Here is a 14720-nt window from a genome sequence, read left to right as displayed (position 1 = left end):
TTGTCCTCACTTTTTGCTATGTACTAGAATCCTGGCAGCTTCTCAGATTTAGAAAGGCATAAACACTAAAAGCAAAAATAACTTGGGTCTGCCCTTTGGGGTGATTCAGGGTGGCTGTTTTATTTGTAATAGTTCAAAATTTTGAGATTGTCACACCTAGCAACTACTATACTTTTCTCCTCCCAACTGCATCTTATTCTTCCCACCTGTAGTATTTTCTCCCATTCTATATGTTTATTCACTTTCTTGATAGTGTCCTTTGAAGCACAAACTTTTTAGTTTTTATAAAATCCAATTCATCTATTTTTCCTTTGGTTGTTTGTGCTTCTGGTATCATATCTAAGAAACTGTTGTCTAAAGCAAGGTCATAAAGATTTACCCCTGTGTATTCTAAGCTCTTACATTTGGATATTTGATCCATTTGGAGTTAATTTTCATATACGGTATGAAGCTTCATTATTTTGTGTGTGGATGTACAGTTGTTCCAGCATCATTTGAAAAGACTGTTCTTTCCACATTGAATTGTTTTGGCACCCTTGTTGAAAATCAATAGACCGTAAATATGAGGGTTTATTTCTATATTGTCAATTCTGTTCCATTGATTTACATGTCTGTTCTTATTCTAGTACCACACTGTGATTGCAGTAGCTTTGAACTGAGTTTTGAAACCAGGATGTGTGAGTCCTCCCACTTTGTTCTTTACCAACATTGTTTTGGTTATTCTGTTTCCTTCAATTGCCATAGGAATTTTAGAAACAGCTTGGCAATTTCTGGAAAGAAGTCAGCTGGGATTTTGATAGGAATTGCAATGGAACCATAGGTCGATTTGGGAAGTAGTGAAATTTTAATAAGATTATCTTCCAGTCCATGAATCCAGCATGTCTTTATACTTATTTAGATCTTCTTCAATTTCTTTCAACAGTTTTGTACTTTTCAGTGTGAATCTTGCACTTACTTGGTAAAATATTCCCCTAAGTATTATATTTGTTTTGATGCTGTTCCACATGGAATTGTTTTCTAAATTCCATTTTTCGATTACTCATTGCTGGTGTGTAGAAATAATATTGATCTTATATCCTACAACCTTGCTGAACTCATTTATTAATGCTAACAGTTATTTTCCTAGATGCCCAGGAATATGTCTTGTGGTCTTCCAGTTTCCCAGGAATACATTGGAATATTGCAAAGTGTCTGTGGACATCTCATTCCTCAGCTTTTCTTTTAAAGCTTTGCGGTTGGGTTGTTTTTTGCCCCAAACTGTTATCCATTGCCTCATGCCACCGCCATGTTAAAATATTTGCTTGAAAATGTTTTCCAGAAATGCCACCTGAGCAGAGGCTTTTCTCACTAGACAGCCCTCAGTCAGGTCAAAGGCAAGCCTTTCAAGTGAGGTCTTCCAGGGGACCACCAGACATGTAAAACAATGACAGTTCTTTGGGAATGAGGCTTTGAAAGACCTCCCAGTCCATGCTGTTCATTCTGGTACCAGGGATGTGGGCTGTTTTTCAAGGCTACCACTGGCATGCAGACCAAAGGTCGAGGGCAAGTTAAAGCAACACAGATCTCGTTGTTCTTACAGAAATTAGTTTGTTTTCCTTGAATAAATTGCTCCCCCATTTACTGCCAGCATGTTGGTTAAATTTCCAGAGTTCAGAAGAAGTTGATTCTGACCATTTTTGCCAGTTTTGTTGTTGTTGTTATTGTTGCTTCTCTGCAGGGATGAATTTTCAGATGTCCTTCCTCCATCATTTTTACTGATTTTCCTGCAATTTTTTAAAAAATTCTATAAAGTCTCAATGGCCATAGGCTAACTAAATATTTATCACGAGAGATGATTAAGGACAAAAAAATAAAAAGAGAAATAAATAAATAAATAAATAAAAAGGGAAAATATAATTCTCATAGAGGCTTTCCCAGATGGGTAGATGAAGTTTGAAAAGGTATTTCTATATTTAGTGCTGTCAAAATTAAGGTTAAAGTAACATGATTTTTTTAAAAAATACCCTTTTTTTTCATTCAGGTTAAACACAGGCTTTAGAGTCAGAACTGAGTTCAAATTCCAGCTCTGCTTCTTACGAGCTTGATGACTTAAGACAAGTTATGTAACTTCTCTGTGCCTCAGTTTCCTCATTTGTACAATTGTGTAATATATATATCACATAAGGTTACTGTGAGGATGAAATGTTAAATGCTGATCACATATGCATGGCAACCCAAAAGATATTAGTTTTGATAATTATCTTTATAATATTCTGCAAAAGTACACTAATAATTCTTGAGTAGAGTTAACCTTAAGTCAGATATTCTCTTCTTTCTTCCTGTTTCTTTTCTGGTTTTTTTCCCCCTTATTTGTTTTAAAGAACTAAGGGGGAAAAAAAGAAAGAAAGAAAGAACTATGAAGAAAATCTATTCCAACATTTTGGAATAAAATTTTGTTCCTCAAAATTAATTTGTTTATTTTATTGATATATAAACAAAATGTTATTTATTTATTCAGCAAACATTTATTAAATGCCTAGTAAATATTAGGCACTATGTCAGGCACAGGAATAATAATGACAATAAAGTGCGGTCCCTGCTCTCCAGTTGCTGACAATCTAGGAGAGTGACAAGTAAACAGTTGATTACATACACAGTAACAAAGGCTATGGCACAAGAATATACACGGGACTATGTGATGGGAGTATGGCTTTCACCAGTTCCTCTTGGATTTCTCTCTTCTTTGGCTCCAGAACCAAGGAATTAGCCTTATTTTTGTCTTTAGCTGGGTAGTTTAAATCATGAAATTTTTCAAACTTTGTAGAGATGAAAGAAAAACACCTTGAATTATGGAGGACACTAGAAATAGTACTTTTTTACAGAGCAAGGGCTTCCTGCCAGCATAGTCACTTCGAGGGTTTTTAACGTGAAAAGTACTTTGGCATATTTTTTCTTTGCTAGCCACATTTTTTTCTATTTTATTGTTTGTTTGTTTGTTTCTCTTCTCCACTTTATCATCTAGAGACCTGGGTAGCTCCCAGTGAAAGAGTGTTTTACAGATTCTAAGGGTGATTTATAGGTAAAGACAGAAAATGATTTTTTTAACCTTCAAGTTCCATACCAAAAAAAAATGACTATAAACTTTCATGGAAGTAATTGAAAATGCAGATAATTTTAATTCCATTCCATTTTTCAGAATTCTCAATCGTAATCCTTTGCCAACAGTTGAAGATTCTTGTCTTTTTAAAGCGCCAGCATTAAACTATTTGTAAGTATTGTAAGAGTTTCATGGCTCATGAGATAATTTCTGCTCCTTTTTACTTTCGTCAAAAATTGAGTACTTTGGCTAAACAGTCATAATTTAGATTTTAACTGGGTTATTGAAAATAAGAGTTATTGGCAAAGAAAAGGATTAAGAAAGAATATATATGGGTAAGAGAGCCAGCAGAGGATGAGAACAGTGTTGAAGAACACATATAGATATGGAACATGAAGATGCATATAGGAATAGTATTTATCCAAGAAAGCAAAAAGGAATAAGGGGTACATTATTTTTTTTAAAAAAAAAGAGTGATCAAAAGAGGTAGATGCAATTGAAAATGAGAAGTGAGGATAATAGAAAATGATTGTACTGTTCAGCACCAAGGTCATTAATTTGATGATGCAAATTTAAATTTCTTCCAAAAGAGCTCTTTGGAATTATCATCTATGGCAAGTAAGAAGCCAAAGTGGAAGTAATCACATGTTAAGTATCTTCTTCAGTTTAGAAATTTTGTCTTTGGGTTGTATATCATGCATGTTTGGGCTTCTCCTTCAGAGACATGGGAACAGCACAAGTGTCACTTACAGCAATTGAAAGCATCCTCATGATGACCCTTGAATTGGAAACACTGTAAGTTGATTTTTCTTACATTGATTTTCACTCAATGGTATTTTTAGGTTTGTTTGATTATCTTCTTAAGTCAGGTTTATTTATGTATAATTTTCATTTAACAAAATTCACTCTTTTTAAATATACAGTGTGATGTGTTTCGACAAACGTATAGTTCTGTAGCCACCACCACATTTGAGGTAAAGAAAACTTCTGCACTCCCAAAAGACCCCTCCTGTCCCTCTGTAGTCAATCCATCCTCCTGTCACTACCAGCCCCTGGCAACCACCAATCTGATTTTTGTCCGCATAATGTTGCCTTTTCCAGAATATTTGATAAGTGAAATCATGTGGTATGTAGCTTTTTGTTTTTGGCTTCTTTCACTTAGCCAGTCTCTTTGGAGATTCATCTGTTTTGTTGCACCTGTCAGTAGCTCATTCCTTTTGAGCACTGAGCAGTATTCTAGTTGTGTGGATACACAGTTTGTTTATGCATTCATCGTTTGATGAACATTTGAGCTTCTTCTAGTTTTTTGGCTATTATGAACAAAGCCTCTGAAAACACTCACATGTGTGTGTGAACATATGTCTTGTGTGAGCATATGTTTTCATTTCTTTGGGGTAAAATACTTCAGGGTGGGATTGCTTCATCATATGCTAAGTGCCTATTGAATTTTTTAAGAAACTGCTGAACTGTTTTCTAAAGTGCCTGTGCCATGTTGCTTTCCCACAAGCAGTCTCTGAGAGTTGCAGATGACCTACATCTTCACCTGATGCTTATATTTGTTTTTTTAAAAAATTTTAGCCTTTCTAGTAGGTGTGTAGTTGAATCTCGTGGTTTTTGCCACATTTTGCATTTCTGTAAAAGCTGATGATGTTGAGTGTCTATTCATGTGCAAATATCCTTTTAAATGAAGTGTCTGTTCAAATCCATTTTTTAATTGGATATTTTTATTGAGATTTAAGAGTGCTTTAAATAACAGGCAAATGGAAAAATCCTTGCTCTCAGATATGTGTTTAGTAAATATCTTCTCCCAGATTGTGACTTATCTTCATTATATTAAAATGTCTCTGAAAACTAGAAGTGTTAAATTTTTGATGAACCCTAATTTAGCAAATTTTCTTAATTTTTCATATTAAGTTAATTTATTTATTTGGTTGTGCTGGTTTAGTTGCGGCAGATGGGCCCCTTAGTTGCGGCTCATGGGCTTCTTAGATCTGGCATGTGAACTCATAGTTGAGGCATGCATGTGGGCCCTAGTTCCCTGACCAGGGATCGAACCCGGGCCCCCAGCATTGGGACCTCGGAGTCTTAACCACCAGGGAAGTCCCTTAGCAATTTTTCTTAGATGGTTTCTGCTTTTTTGCATCTTAATCTAAGAAATCTTTCTCTGAGACCCCACTGTCTAACCCAAAATCACAAAGATTTTCTCCTACGTATTCTTCCAGACGTTGTATAGCTACATTTAGGTCTATGATTCATCTTGAGTTAATTTTCATATACGTTGTGAGGGAAGTGTCAAGTTTTATTTTTTTGCAGTTTTAAAAACTATTTCTGTAGGACCCTATTGTGACAGTTTATTACACAACTTACTGCACCTTAAATTGTGCCTTCCCCCTTCCAATATGGCAAGCTAATAGAAACTGTCTGTTACGCCAAGGCTAGTTGAGGGGATTGCATGAGATTAGTATGCGGAAACGGCACTGCATTTAGCAGTCTGTTCCAACCGTCTTTGTCAGGTCACCTGACAAATGACTGTGTTCACCGTGCCGTCACGCATTGGTCACTGCTCTAGCCTCATCTTCCTCAGCGTCCCACACAGCATCTGCCACAATTGCGATCCCTCTCTTGTCAGCTACATGCCCTCCTCTCTGGATATTAAAAATTATTTCCCTGTGTAACGACGATACTGTTAATACACAGTATTGAAGAAATTAAATTCCTACACAATAAGATTACCTAATAAAGTGTTGCTATTCAAATTTCCCCAGTTGTCTCTCTTATATAATATCATTTCTTTTAACAGCTTTTTGAGGTATAATTGACATGCAATAATCTGTGTTCACACACACACTTACATACACACCATGAAGACATCACGAAAATCAAAATGTCCATCACCTCAGAAAGTTTCTTAATGTCTCTTTGTAATTCTTCCTTCCCATCGTTCCTTGCACTTCCCAGTCGCCATGCAACCATTGATCTGCTTTCTGTTTGCATTTTCTAGAATTTTATGTAAATGGAATCATACAGTGTATACTTTTTTCTAACTGGCTTCTAACCCAGCATGATTATTTTAATCTTCATCCATATTGTTGTCTATATCAGTAATTCATTTCTGTTTATTGCTGAATAGCATTCCTTTATATGGATGTACCACCATTTATGTATTGACCATTGATGGACATTTGAGTTGTTTGAGTCTTTGTCTATTACAGATAAAGTTGCTATGAATATTTGTGTACAAGTCTTGTAAGGATGTTTACTTCCATTTCTCCTGGGTAAATGCCTGCCTGTAGAATGGCTGCATCATTGGTAAGTGTATGTTTAAGTTTTTAAAAAATACCTATTTTCCATAGTGGTTTGAACATTTTACATCTCTACCAGCAGTGTATGAGAGCTGCATTTTCTTCACGTTGTGGCCAACATTTGCTATGCTCAGTATTTTTAATTTTAGATAGTTTAATAGGTGTGTAGTTGTATCTCACTGTAGCATCCCTAATGATTAATCATGTCAAACATCTTTTCATATGCTTATTTTCCATCTGTATATCTTTGAATCTTTTATCTATATTTTTCTGGAGTTTTGAGAGTTCTTTATATATTCTGGAAATTAGTCCTTTATCCAATAGGTAAGTTGCTAGGTATTTTCTCCCATTCTGTGACTCATCTTTTCGTTCACTCAGGAGTGTCTTTTGCAGGGCAGAAATTCTTAATTTCGATGGTGTCTAATTTATCTATTTTTTTCTTTTATGCATTATGCTTTTGGTGTTGTATCTAAGAAATCTTGCCGAACTCAAGGTCATAAAATTTTTCACCTGTTTTGTTCTAGACGTTTTATAGTTTTATGTTTTACATTTAGATCTTTTTTTTTTTTTCTTCTTTTTTTTTTTTTTTTGTTTGTTTTGTTTTGTTTTGTTGTGGTACGCGGGCCTCTCACTGCTGCGGCCTCTCCCGTTGCGGAGCACAGGCTCCGGACGCGCAGGCTCAGCGGCCATGGCTCACGGGCCCAGCCGCTCCGCGGCACGTGGGATCTTCCTGCACCGGGGCACGAACCCGCGTCCCCTGCATCGGCAGGCGGACTCTCAACCACTGCGCCACCAGGGAAGCCCACATTTAGATCTTTGAACCAAGTTGAGTTCACTTCTGTATATGGTTTAGATGGAAGTTCATTTTTTTTTTCTTTTTGCACCTGGATATTCAGTTGTTCCAGCATCATTTGTTGAAAAGACTATCATTTCTCCACTGAAATGCCTTTGAACCTGAAAGTCAGTTCTCCACCTCTCTCTACTTCAGAACTTTGTATTCTGTTCCTTTGGTCTTTTTGTCTATCTTTACACTACTATCACAATGTCTTGAAGGTGTAGCTTCATAATCCTTGAAATCAGTTGCTGTTAGTTCTTCAACTTTGTTCTTTCTCAAAGTTGTTTTAGTTATTCTAAATTTTATTTCCATATGAATTTTAGAATTAGCTTGTCAATGTCTATAGAAAAGCCTACTGGGGTTTTGATGTATAAATCGATTTGGGGAGAATTGATGTCTCAACAATATTGAATCTTCTGATCCATGAATACTTTATATCTCTCCATTTATTTAGGTCTTTCTTAATTTCCCCCGGCAATATTTTACAGTTTTCAGTGTGCAAGTCTTTTGTCAGATTTATTCTAAGTATTTTATATGTTGGATTCTTTTATAAGTAACATTTTAAAACTTGGATCTCTGATTGTTTGTTGAGACAAATTCATCTTTTTGTATGTTGATCTTGTACCCTGAAAACTTGATAGACTCATTTATTAGTTCCAGTAGCATTTTCGTAGCTTCTATCAGGTTTTCTACATAATCATGTTATCTGCAAATAAAGATAGTTTTACTTCTTCCTTTCCATTCTGAATATGTCTTTTCTTTTTGTTGCCCTATTGCACTGGCTAGAACCTTCAGTGCAATGTCAAATAGAAGCAATGAGAGCAGATATCCTTGCCTTGTTCCTGATCCTGGTGAGAAAGTACTTTGTCCTTCACCATTAAGTATGATGTTAGGTTTTTTGTAGAAGTCATTTATCAAGTTGAGGAAGTCTCCTTCCATTCCTAGTCTACTGAGGGCTGGTTTTTTTTCTTTAATCAGGAATGTATGTTAGATGTTTTCATTCTTTTCCTGCATCTATTGCAGTGATTATATGACTTTTCCCTTCTTTTCTTAATTTGTTTATTTATTTTTGGTTGAATTGGGTTTTCATTGCTGTATGTATCCAGTATTCTTAATCTTTTATGTAGATCCATATTCCAATCTGGTGTCATTTTCCTTCTGCTTAAAAATACTTCTTTTAACATTTCTTATTGTGAAAGTCTACTAGCAATGAATTCTTTCAGCTTCTGTATGTCTGAGATAGTCTTTATTTTGCTTTTGTTTTGACAGATCTGGGTTAAAATTCTAGCTTGATAGAATTCAATTCACTACTTTAAAGATGTTATTCCACTGAGTTCTCGTTTACGATTTTTCAGGCACGAATTCTGCTGTCATTGTTATCTTTGTTCCTCTGTATGTAGTGTTTAATTTTTTCCTCTGGCTCCTTTTAAATTCTTCCCTTTATTGCTGGTTTTGAGCAATTCGATTATTTTCTGTGCCTTGGTGTAGTTTTGTCCATGTTTCTTATGCTTAAAGTTCATTGATCTTCTTGACTTTGTGGGTTTATAGTGTTTACCAATTTGGAAAATTTTTGGCTATTATTTCTTCAAATTTTTATATTTCTCCTCTCCTTCATGGACTCTAAGTACACATGTATTAGGCCACTTGAAGTTGTTGCACAAGTCACTGAGGCTCTATTTATTTTGTTGTTGTTTTGTTACTCCTTTTGTTTCATTTTGGATAGATTCTGTTGCTATGCCTTAATGTTCACTGACCTTCTGCCGTGTCTAATTAGCCTTTAACCTCCTGCAATATCTTTTTCATTTAGACATTGTTTTTAATCTCTAGAAGCTCAATTTAGGTCTGTTTTACATTTTCCATGCCTGTACTTAACATTTTCAGTGTTTAGTCTGGGTTTTTTAACATATGAAATACAGTTATAATAACTTTTCTTCATGTATAATAACTTTTTAAAAGTCCTTTTCTGCCAATTCTAACATCTGTATCGATTATGGGTTATTGTTGATTGATTGCCTTTTCTCCTCAGTATGGGTCATATTTTCCTACTTCTTTGCATGCTTGGCAATTTTTCATATGATCCCAGATATTGTGAGTTTTAGTTTATTGTGTGCTAGTATATTTATATTCCTGTAAAATGCCTGGGCTTTGTTTTGGGTGAAATTAGGTTACTCAAAACAATTTTATTCTTTTAGGTCTAGCTTTTAAGGTTCGTTGGGTAGGAGTCCAAGTAGCCTTTAGTCTGGAGCTCATTATTTGCAACTACTGAGACAAGTCCTTTCTGAGTATCATGAGGTTTTCCAGTCTGACTTGTAGGAACAGGTACTATTCCTACAACCCTGCGTGATATCCAGTTGTTCTTCTTATTAATCCTTTCATGTGGTTCTTTTCCTGGCATCAAGTTATTCCTCACACAAATGTACTGACCCATACTTTGTTGAATACTCAAGAGATCCCTCTGCATATCTCCAGAGTTCTTTGTCTGTGCACTTTTTTTCTCTCTGATACTCTGCTTTGTGAACTCTAGTTACCTTGGTTCTCCCAGACTCTTATCTCCATTTCATCTGTCAGGGAGCCCACTAGTCTCTGTCTGGACTTCTCTTCCCTGTACCATGACGTGGATACTCTCTCAGAGAAGTAAGGGCAATTATAGGGATCACTTCATTTATTTCCCATCTCCTCGGGAATCACTGAAATTTATTGCCTGAGGTTCAGTTTCTTGAAAACTGTTTTTTCATTATGTTCCATCTGATTTTTTCCTTGTTTCAGGTGGGAGGTTAAGTTGGCCCTTGTACTTCATCTTGGCCAGAAGCCAATAACATTCTTTAAATCTGTTTTGTTTTGATACAGGATCCAATTAAAGATTAGGCATTGCATGTCATGTCTGTGTTTCCGTTAATCTAGAATTTTTCCCTAGTATTTTTTTTTTGGTCTTTTATGACATTGGCTTTTTTGAAGAGTCTAAGCCAGTTGTCTTGTAAATTGCCCCACAACCTGTATTTGTCTGTTTCCTCATTAGATTCGAAGTAAACATTTTGGGGAAGAATACTATATAGGTGATGTATTCTTCATACTTCATCACTTGATGTGGCCCAGTGCTAAGTTTGATCACGAGATTCAGGTGGTCTATTCCGTATCTCTCCATTGTAAAGTTATTTTTCCCCTTGGTAATTGATAAATAATATGTGGGGTGATCCTTGGGATCAGTGAAGATCCTACTTTCAAACAACTCTTCACCCAACTGTGCATCAATGATAATCCTTGTCTGAATCGATTATTACATTGATAGTTGCAAAATAACACTTTTCTAATTCTATCCTTCCTTTTGCATTTATTAGCTGACATTATTCTATAAAGAAGAGCTCCCCCACTTTTCATTTGGAGTATCATTATGAACTCATGTGCTTTTTTTTCAATTAACTACGTTATACCTTATTATAATGATAATGTTATTCTTTGGAATGTTCCTTTTGTCCAGATTTGGTCAATGCGATCTCTGTTATTGTTTAGCCACATGATGCTTTTTTATTACTAGAATAATTTCTAATATATTACTCCTCACAAACTGGAACTGAGAAAGTGACTCCAGAATGTGCGATCTTATTCATACTCTTCTTAGAAGTCTGCCTTCTTCCTGTGTACTCTCAACCCAAAGTGAGGCTTTCGGGTTGGAAGGAGATACTTCTGAATTAAACTACAGTTCAGTGTCACCCAATTCTAATCGCTATTCCCTTTTTTCTAGGCATATCATACCTACTGCCATCCTAATCCTTCTGTTGGGCACCTCTCTCCTCCTCTATATTTATTTCCAACAGTCAAGGGCAGCAATTGGCCAACCGGCCCCTATCCAGTTCTATAGTCCATATGCCCCAAGAACTCCGTTTTGCACTGGTCTGTGGTGGCCTTGGCCTACCTCTTCTACCTACTCAGGTAACTCTTTTACCACGAATTTAATTACCTGTGTTTCCATTTATAGGATCTTACCCAGCCGTAGGGCCTGCTGCCTCTGCCAATTTAAAAATACTATTGAGGTTGTCTGTGAGACAGTCAAGCTGCGTTGTGACAGTGAACGCCTGAGGGACGTCACACGTTGTGGTGAGTCTCAATTGCGGGATAATACATTTTTAATTTTTAATTTAATTTTTTATTTTTAATCAAGGATGATACATTTTAAAACTAATGATGTAATTACATTATTTTAATACATTCATTTAGAGTTCCAGCTCCCTAAATTTCTAAGAATTACCCCCTTGCTAAAAATCAGATTCTTGGTTACATTATTAAGCTAATGATAGCTCAGTTACATTATTAGCTTCATAATGTAACTGTTCTGCATATATAAAGGAACCAGAGAAAGGAATGGAAGGGGGAAGGGAATTCACATTAATGGCCACATATCCTATGCTGCCCTCTGTGCAAATGAGAACTTATTCACATAGTACATCACAGTTTGTAAACTGATTTTATATACATTAGGTCTCAAGTACCCTTTGTCTTATAAGACAGGTGTAAATATATTTTTGTTTATTTGGTCTGTTTCTGCAATTTTATAAAGAGTACAAGTGATGCTGTTTTATGTCCTATCTGGAGCCTGAGAGTTTCTGGTTCCATAACCAGAAGCTGCTACCAAGCCCTTCTAATGCATGGGAGAGCTAGTTATTTCTCTGACTGTCCAGCTCTGAACTTGCTCTGAATCGCAAGTTTTTCTATCCACAAAACACTCAGGGGCTTTCAACTATTTTTCTATACATTAGATTTATGGGCACTAACTTGATGACTTCCAAAATGTGCTTTCATGCCCAGGTAGCTTGAATACAGGTCTCTTTCAGTGATCTAGAGCGCATCATAAATAATAACACTTTGCCACTTATATAAAGACAATATTGCTGATTTTTCAACACATTTTTTTTTCCTTTGGCCACAAAGCTGGTGGGATCTTAGTTCTCCCACCAGGGATTGAACCCGGGCCACAGCAGGGAAAGTGCCGGGTCCTAACCACTAGACCACCTGGGAACTCCCCCAAACATTTTTTTGACTAATTATATTACTCCCTTCTCCCCCAGAAGTGGGCAGAAAAGGCATTTTTACTCTCCTTTTACAGGTGAGGAAAAAGAAGATCAGAGGTGTTAAGTGCTATGACCCTAGTGCCCCGATCTCCTGTCCCCAGTTTGGGGCTCTCTGCTAGCCTCTGCTCCTCCTTTCTCATGACCCTTCCCTCCTCCTTTGACCCTCACCAAAAATACTTTTAATCCTTTTGGACGACAAGCCCAGCTACACAATGGTACACATTACCTTCACACAGTCAGAAGATTTGGATGGTTCCCCAAGTAGAGCTGGAAATATTAGAAGTAAAATGAATTGAAAGCAAAGTAGCCATCTGACAGAAGTTGCTTTTTCCCGTCTACATTTTAGGGCCTCAAGTATTATTCCATTGATTTGTTGAACATTCCACATGGGCATACAATCTGGCAAATCTCTAAACTTATACCCGAGATCCCTGCCCAAATTTTAGCAAAGAGCCAGGGCAGACATAGTGTTTTTTTCTGTATAGAGCCTTCTGTTATGGGGACTGGGATATATAGAAGCAGGGACTAAGCAAAGGACTCAGTGGGTAGTTGGAGAAGGACATGTCCAGATGACGACCTGTTAGCGGCGGTGGTTGTCGTGGAGATCTGTGATAGCAGCAAGAACACAAGCACACTGAAGAGGTGGAGAGAGGAAGCCTCACACTCCTGTGCCTTTGAGGCAGGACAGGATGGGGTATATGAATGTGAGGAGTCACAGTAGATCTGCAGAGAGTCCAGCTGATTAGGGGAATATTTGTCTTCCAGCCTTGGCTTTTCTTGAGTACTGGCCCCTGGGAACCAGTGGAGTAATCCTGAATATAGTTCCTATATTTCACGCTACAGAATTTTCTGAGTAGATAGCCCCCTTTTCAAGAGAGACCTTTCTCACATTTTGTTGTTGCCAGTCATAGGCTTAAGTGTGGGTTTCTTTTTCTCCTAAGTGGCACACAAACTTTGACTGATTCCTAATTTCTTTGGCTGTGGACTGACAAAAGGCTGTCCCATCAGTCTTCAATGATCAAAAACAGTCCCTTCTCTTTTGACAGATGAAGAAACATGTATAGAGAATGCAGGAGGATCGTTGATGAAGGTGTTACAAGCCCAGAAGAAGAACAACAGCACCGAGCGGACTATTGCGTCAGAGAGGATGTCCTCACCTAACAGTGCTGTCAGCTTGTCAGGCTTCAGGAATGAGCAGCTGGACTCTAATAATAAAAGTGATATTATCAGTGCACTAAGTTACATACTGCCTTATATCTCAGAGGGAAATCTAGGAGATGTGGAATCAACATTATTACCATTCATTCAACTACTTTTTTCAAATACACAGGATGGACATATGCCGCTGGGCCTTTTGAAAATCAATACAAGGAGCCCTTCTGTTAAACCTGTACCCAACAATTCAACTAATGAAAACAAATTGAGGGAACTCCATTTTGTGGAAAATTTGTTAGATGCAGAAACTCAAGAAAAAATTGATGAGGTTAAAAAGGAAGAAAAACCTGCCACGCGTACGCGTTCCAACCTTTTAAGTGCCATGATTACACGCTACATCTTTCAAAAGAAATTAGAAACTTCCCAACCACAGAAAGACAGCCTAGCAAAGATGGAGAGTACAGAGGAAAAGCTGCTGAGAGTGAACAAGGTCCTCAAGGGGCATACATAAAATGCACCTCAAAGCAGTGGGAGATGAGAGCGTCAGGAGGAAACAGAATGCCCGGCCATCTGTGGCGAACCCTGCCAAAGAATGAAAGCTCAGGAGGCCATCCCCAAGAAAGCTGAAACAGCTTCTCATTGTGCAGAGGCCCAGGAAGCTGTTGGGAAAGTCCTCCAATGCAGAGTCTTCATTCATAAAGGAACACAAGGCCGCAGGCTCCTCTTCCCTGAAACCATACTTCAAGGGCAGGCCTTGTGCCTCCATCCCGCCAAAATCCCCATCTGAGGTTAAAAGCAAATCAAAAGACTTATCCAACGCTATTCATGTTTTCGAAGATGCAAAGGCAAGAGTTAGAAATATTAAGGACTTCAAATTAATCTCACATTCTGGAAAAAAATACATCTTCCATAAAATTAGGTCTCATCGGGTCCACAGAAAACCCAAAGTTAAAAAGCATCGAGGGGGTTCCCTGGTGGCACAGTGGTTGGGAGTCCGCCTGCCGATGCAGGAGACACGGGTTCGTGTCCTGGTCCGGGAAGATCCCACATGCCGTGGAGCGGCTGGGCCTGTGAGCCATGGCCGCTGAGCCTGTGCGTCCGGAGCCTGTGCTCCGCAAAAAGAAACAAAACAAAAAGAAAGAAAAAAGGGAGTCGAAAGTTCAGAAAGAAAAGTTCACTTGATAGAATGATACTTGCAAGCCCTCCGTTCTCTGTCATGAGGAGTCTCATAAATTTCCCTCCACGAGAGGCTGTTTCATCTTCAGGAGAAGTGACTTCTCAGGAAAATC

Source organism: Mesoplodon bidens, assembly GCF_964165515.1.
Source record: "Mesoplodon bidens genome assembly, contig: HAP1_SCAFFOLD_150, whole genome shotgun sequence".
Taxonomy (NCBI): domain Eukaryota; kingdom Metazoa; phylum Chordata; class Mammalia; order Artiodactyla; family Ziphiidae; genus Mesoplodon; species Mesoplodon bidens.
The sequence above is the reverse complement of the archived record's forward strand: the minus strand, read 5'-3'. Positions refer to the sequence as shown.